Consider the following 7,858-nt stretch of genomic DNA (forward strand, 5'->3'; position numbering starts at 1 on the left):
AAAAAAGGGAAAAATGCTTTCCAATTGAACACAGAATATTTCAAAAGCTGCTCTGTCTTTTATATGTACTAGTCCAGCCAAGTTTTTTTTATCAATCAGTTTATGGCATAGTTTTTCTTCATATTGAAACGCATTTACATGTGTTTGATTTCAAGTGACGAAAAATTTTGGCAGTCTTAGTTAAAACAAACGGTGTCTAGCGTTTCCAGCTTGTAAAAATCACAGTAGCATTATGTGAGAGAATTGCGGTTACTCTAGTTACCACATATATTACATGATTTGGCATTACTTCTATGCAAAAAATCATAAAGAATTGCGACGTTTCAAAGCGTAGATCTTACATTATGTTGTGTTTCTAATAAGCGTTGGCAATTTGAAAATATTGTCAACGCGTTCTTGAGCCTAAGCTTTGCAAGAATTTGGTGTTTCTAAGTATAGGTTTTAAACAATTTGCGTTTCTAAGCATAGATATGAGATAATGATGAGGTTTGAAATGAAATTTTAAATTAAAATAAATAAAGTTAACGCTTGAGTTTTGAGGTTCAAAATAAAATTTAAAAAAGTTTGCGTTGATCTTATTTATTTTTCAGTTTAACTTAGAGCTAATGTTAGCTCGAATCAATGTCTGAAATTTAGCGTTGAATTTAAAATTTTTAATTTAGCATTCAGAATACATAAATTGCTCGCCCGTTTAGCAAATTGAACGTTTAGCATCAAGTCTTTAACATTAAAGTTTTAAACAATTGAGCAAAACCACTGCACATTTGGTAGAGTTTGTACAGCTATGTGAGCCGAAAAAAATTGTACTCTGCAAAAAAGGTCAACGGTTGTTAGCAAAAAACAGCAGCAAGCTATTTTCCTTTTATTCAAGAAAAAACTAGATCTAAATTTTTACAAGATCAGATAAAAAACACTCTGAATCGTTAAAAAATCATTAAATTTTGGTTGGAATAACTCCTGGAATTCGACGGAAAACATTTTTTTTGCTTTTGGTGTTCGATAATTTGAGGAAAAAACAAAATTGATGATATAGTTCTATTTATTCTAACAAAGCTAGGCCAATAGTTCTAGGTGACTCATGATTGAATTTTGAGAAACAAAAAAGTATTTGTGGAACTTATCCCCCCCCCAAAAAAAAGCAAATAAATTAATGAACTAAGCATTAACCTACAGAAAACGGGCCTATGTGATTCTTCAGCCGGTTGCAAATTGTGACGATTGCAAATTGTGTAGAATAAACTCAAGTTTTTATAAAACTCGACAATTGGCCACCAAATTCAATTAGTAGGTACCTAAAATTTGCCATACCAAAGGTAAGCTGAACCTTAATTTTTGTACGAGCACTGCTAAAATTTGAACGATCAAAGATTTTGAGTTAAAGGTTAAATTTTAATCGATGAACTGATTTGAGATCATAATCGGGCATATTTTATAACTCACGCGCTGAAGCTAGACCAAACTTTAATTCAACGCATTTACCGCCAATCTTACGTAGCTTTGCATTTATCAGCGCTAAAACCCCGGACCAGGCAATCTAATAATTGAATGATAGTTTCTGGAAAGATACCAAATCGAATTCAGAATTTCTGAGTACACAAATTTGAGCTTTTATAAATGGCGCGACAAAATACTTCTGCACATTTTTACATTGATTTTGTCAATCCGGCTTTGAAAATGAGGATTTGTTGATAAAAAGTGTCGCCCCGAATGACCTCAAATATTTGTAATTCTGACGCAATTAGCATAGCAAACATTTCGAACAAACTCACCCGGGCCGAGGAATTTGGCCAAAATTATGTAAGATCAGCGGCAACTAGCGTTGACAAGTTGGAAAATTCACGCAATTTTCTTACACAATTTTGCGTTGAATGCGTTGAATTTGAAGACAAAAATTCAACGCATTCAACGCAAACTTATGTAAGAAATGGCGGTGAATTTTCCAACTTGTCAACGCTATTTGCCGCTGATCTTACATGTTAGCGTTGAATTTAGCGTAGATCTTACATATTTAGCGTAGAATTTAGCGTAGATCTTACATAATTAGCGTTGAAGTTAGCGTAGATCTTACATATTTTTGCGTTGATTTTAGCGTTGATCTTACAAAAATCAGAGCGTTAACTTGAACTAGTTACCTCCAATTGTGTTTGGGACTCGAAATACTGACCTCCTGCGTGCTTGTCGCATCTTCTACCGTTGTGCCACACTACCTTGGTTTCCTTAAGAGCCGCAATCCTTATAAAGCGTAGATCTTAAATATTTTGCGTTGAATTGGCGTAGATCTTACATATTTTGCGTTGACTTTAGCGTAGATCTCACATATTTTGCGTTGAATTTAGCCTAGAACTTACATATCTTTCGTTGAAATCAGCATTGATCTTACATACTTGGCGCTGAATTTAGCGTAGATCTCAAACATTTTGCGTTGAAATTAGAGATCTTACATAAATTCATTGTATTCAACGCATTTACATTGTGAGGCGTCCTGCAAAAAATTTAATTTTTTTTTCAAGTTTTGAAAAAAATATGAATTTCTAAAATGGTCTGAAATGGTTTTTGCACCGTAAGAGAGCACTCAAAGGTTAATTTTTGCTGACTTCATTTTTCTCACTTGTGCAGTATAGGGTAAATTCAACACGAAAAATGTAAGATCTATGCCAAAATTCATTGCAAAATATGTAAGATTGGCGTTGAATGCGTTGAATTTATGTAAGATGTACGCTAAATTTCAACGGTAAATATGTAAGATCTGCGCTAACATTCAACGCTAAATATGTAAGATCTTCAATGCCAAATTTCAACGCAAAATATGTAAGATTGGCGTTGAATGCGTTGAGTTTATGTAAGATCTGCGCTAAAATCAACGCTAAATATATAAGATCTACGCTAAAATTCAACGCTAAATGTGTAAGATCTACGCCAAAATTCAACGCAAAATTATGAAAGATTGACGTTGAATGCGTTAAATTTATGTAAGATCTACGCTAAAATTCAACGCTAATTATTTAAGATCTTCGCCAAAATTCAACGCAAAATTAAGTAAGATTAGCGTTGAATGCGTTGAATTTATGTGGGATCAACGCTAAAATTCAACGCTAAATATCTAAGATCTATGCTAAAACTCAACGCTAAATGTGTAAGATCTACGCCAAAATTCACCGCAAAATTATGTAAGATTGGTGTTGAATGCGTTGAATTTATGTAAGATCTACGCTAAATTAAAAACTAAATTTGTAAGATCTGCGCTAACATTCAACGCTAAATATGAAAGATCTTCAATGCCAAATTTCAACGCAAAATATGTAAGATTGGCGTTGAATGCGTTGAGTTTATGTAAGATCTGCGCTAAAATCAACGCTAAATATATAAGATCTACGCTAAAATTCAACGCTAAATGTGTAAGATCTACGCCAAAATTCAACGCAAAATTATGTAAGATTGACGTTGAATGCGTTAAATTTATGTAAGATCTACGCTAAAATTCAACGCTATTTATTTAAGATCTACGCCAAAATTCAACGCAAAATTAAGTAGGATTAGCGTTGAATGCGTTGAATTTATGTGGGATCAACGCTAAAATTCAACGCTAAATATCTAAGATCTATGCTAAAACTCAACGCTAAATGTGTAAGATCTACGCCAAAATTCACCGCAAAATTATGTATGATTGGCTTTGAATGCGTTGAATTTATGTAAGATCTACGCTCAAGCGTAGATCTTACATAAATTCAACGAATTCAACGCCAATCTTACTTAAATTTGCGTTTCTTAGCGCTGACACCTCGGCCCGGGCAACCAATGGATTAGTTGGTAACGATGCAACCTTGTTTAGGTGAGCAATGATTGAAACGAGTGGCAAAAGTTCGTAAGTTTTCATATTACGTAACCATTGTTACGTTGAAATAAGCAAACAAACTCCAAGGTTTTTAGAATATAATTAGTCTAAAACCTTTTTCCTCTGGAGGTGATATGAATAGGGGTGCGCCCACGTTTAGACCTCGACTTCCCGGGCCGAGGTTTCACCCTATTCCACCCCTAATTAGCGGGGATTAGGGTGTAATCCGATTTCCACTGTTATTTATCGGGGAAAAGAGTGTAGGAGTGTTATTTTAAAAAAATTACAATTTAATTACACTCTTTTGTCCACTCTTTTTACACTCTTTGTAAAGAGTGTAATTAAGGGTGGAATTATAATAGATTACACTCTTTTTCCACCCTTATATTAAGTATCAATTATTTTTACACTCTTACACCCTTATTTTTAAGACAGTGTAAATTAAGGTGGACCGATAAAAGATTACACTCTTTTTTCCACCCTTATAATAAATATCAATTATTTTTACACTCTTACACCCTTATTTTCAAGACAGTGTAAATTAAGGTGGACCGATAAAAGATTACACTCTTTTTTCCACTCTTATAATAAATATCAATTAATTTTATAATTTTACACCCTTATTTTTAAGACAGTGTAAATTAAAGTGGACCGATAAAAGATTACATTCTTTTTTTCCACCCTTATAATAAATATCAATTATTTTTACACTCTTACACCCTTATTTTTAAGACAGTGTAAATTAAGGTGAACGGATATATGACAGAGCAAAATCGACCTTTACTTTCAAATTTACTTTCAATCTACACTTGCAACTAATCAAAAAAATCCATTTTGGGGCAATTCAAATTGGAAAGTGTTCAAACTAGACAAAATTTGTAATATCGAAAAATTTTTTTCAATCATATTTTTCTATATGATCGAGGTAAAAATCAACCAAACCAACCTAAATTGTTAAGCTTTTGCTATAATCCACTTTCAAACTATACTCGCGGTTTTTCCAAAATAATCAGTTCCTTGCAAGTGAAACTGGAAAATGTTCAAAGGAGACAAAATTAGTGCAAATTAGGAAAATTTTAAATTTTAAATCACTTTTTTCTATATGATTGAGCAAAAAATTGACCCCCCAACCTAGGTTTTGGAACTCTTGCTATAATTTACTTTCAGCCTACACTTGCAACTCATCAAAAAAATTAGTTTGGGGCAAGTCAAATTGGAAAGTGTTCAAACTAGACAAAATTTGTAATATCGAAATTTTTTTTTTTAATCATTTTTTTCTATATGATCGAGGTAAAAATCAACCAAACCAACCTAAATTGTTAAGCTTTTGCTATAATCTACTTTCAAATTATACTCGCGATTTTTCCAAAATAATCAATTCCTTGCAAGTGAAACTGGAAAATGTTCAAAGGAGACAAAATTAGTGCAAATTACGAAAATTTTTAATTTTAAATCACTTTTTTCTAAATGATTGAGCAGAAAATTGGCCCCCCAAACTAGGTTTTTGAACTCTTGCTATAATTTACTTTCAACTTACACTTGCAACTCATCAAAAAAATTAGTTTGGGGCAAGTCAAATTGGAAATTGTTCAAACTAGACAAAATTTGTAATATCGAAATTTTTTTTTTAATCATTTTTTTCTATATGATCGAGGTAAAAATCAACCAAACCAACCTAAATTGTTAAGCTTTTGCTATAATCTACTTTCAAAGTATACTTCTGATTTTTCCAAAATAATCAGTTCCTTGCAAGTGAAATTGGAAAATGTTCAAAGGAGACAAAATTAGTGCAAAATACGAAAATTTTTATTTTTAAATCACTTTTTTCTATATGATTGATAAAAAAATTGAACCACCCAACCTAGGTTTTTGAACTCTTGCTATAATTTACTTTCAATCTACACTTGAAACTTATCAAAAAAATCAGTTTGGGGCAAATCAAATTGGAAAGTGTTCAAACTAGACAAAATTTGTAATATCGAAAAATTTTTTTTAATCACATTTTTCTATATGATCGAGGTAAAAATCAACCAAACCAACCTAAATTGTTAAGCTTTTGCTATAATCTACCTTCAAAGTATTTTCGCGATTTTTCCAAAATAATCAATTCCTTGCAAGTGAAACTGGAAAATGTTCAAAGGAGACAAAGTTAGTGCAAATTACGAAAATTTTTAATTTTAAATCACTTTTTTCTATATGATTGAGCAAAAAATTGACCCCCCCAACCTAGGTTTTTGAACTCTTGCTATAATTTACTTTCAATCTACACTTGCAACTCATCAAAAAAATTAGTCTGGGGCAAGTCAAATTGGAAAGTGTTCAAACTAGACAAAATTTGTAATATCGAAAATTTTTTTTTAATCATATTTTTCTATATGATCGAGGTAAAAATCAACCAAACCAACCTAAATTGTTAAGCTTTTGCTATAATCTACTTTCAAAGTATACTCGCGATTTTTCCAAAATAATCAATTCCTTGCAAGTGAAACTGGAAAATGTTCAAAGGAGACAAAATTAGTGCAAATTACCAAAATTTTTAATTTTAAATCACTTTTTTCTAAATGATTGAGCAAAAAATTGAACCCCCAACCTAGGTTTTTGAACTCTTGCTATAATTTGCTTTCAACCTACACTTGCAACTCATCAAAAAAATTAGTTTGGGGCAAGTCAAATTGGAAAGTGTTCAAACTAGACAAAATTTGTAATATCGAAAATTTTTTTTTTAATCATATTTTTCTATATGATCGAGGTAAAAATCAACCAAACCAACCTAAATTGTTAAGCTTTTGCTATAATCTACTTTCAAAGTATACTCGCGATTTTTCCAAAATAATCAGTTCCTTGCAAGTGAAACTGGAAAATGTTCAAAGGAGACAAAATTAGTGCAAATTAGGAAAATTTTAAATTTTAAATCACTTTTTTCTATATGATTGAGCAAAAAATTGACCCCCCAACCTAGGTTTTGGAACTCTTGCTATAATTTACTTTCAGCCTACACTTGCAACTCATCAAAAAAATTAGTTTGGGGCAAGTCAAATTGGAAAGTGTTCAAACTAGACAAAATTTGTAATATCGAAATTTTTTTTTTTAATCATTTTTTTCTATATGATCGAGGTAAAAATCAACCAAACCAACCTAAATTGTTAAGCTTTTGCTATAATCTACTTTCAAATTATACTCGCGATTTTTCCAAAATAATCAATTCCTTGCAAGTGAAACTGGAAAATGTTCAAAGGAGACAAAATTAGTGCAAATTACGAAAATTTTTAATTTTAAATCACTTTTTTCTAAATGATTGAGCAGAAAATTGACCCCCCAAACTAGGTTTTTGAACTCTTGCTATAATTTACTTTCAACTTACACTTGCAACTCATCAAAAAAATTAGTTTGGGGCAAGTCAAATTGGAAATTGTTCAAACTAGACAAAATTTGTAATATCGAAATTTTTTTTTTAATCATTTTTTTCTATATGATCGAGGTAAAAATCAACCAAACCAACCTAAATTGTTAAGCTTTTGCTATAATCTACTTTCAAAGTATACCTCTGATTTTTCCAAAATAATCAGTTCCTTGCAAGTGAAATTGGAAAATGTTCAAAGGAGACAAAATTAGTGCAAAATACGAAAATTTTTATTTTTAAATCACTTTTTTCTATATGATTGATAAAAAAATTGAACCACCCAACCTAGGTTTTTGAACTCTTGCTATAATTTACTTTCAATCTACACTTGAAACTTATCAAAAAAATCAGTTTGGGGCAAATCAAATTGGAAAGTGTTCAAACTAGACAAAATTTGTAATATCGAAAAAATTTTTTTAATCACATTTTTCTATATGATCGAGGTAAAAATCAACCAAACCAACCTAAATTGTTAAGCTTTTGCTATAATCTACCTTCAAAGTATTTTCGCGATTTTTCCAAAATAATCAATTCCTTGCAAGTGAAACTGGAAAATGTTCAAAGGAGACAAAGTTAGTGCAAATTACGAAAATTTTTAATTTTAAATCACTTTTTTCTATATGATT

The sequence above is a fragment of the Convolutriloba macropyga genome, chromosome 5 (assembly GCF_964194025.1).
Source record: "Convolutriloba macropyga chromosome 5, txConMacr16.3, whole genome shotgun sequence".
In the NCBI taxonomy this organism is placed as follows: domain Eukaryota; kingdom Metazoa; phylum Xenacoelomorpha; order Acoela; family Convolutidae; genus Convolutriloba; species Convolutriloba macropyga.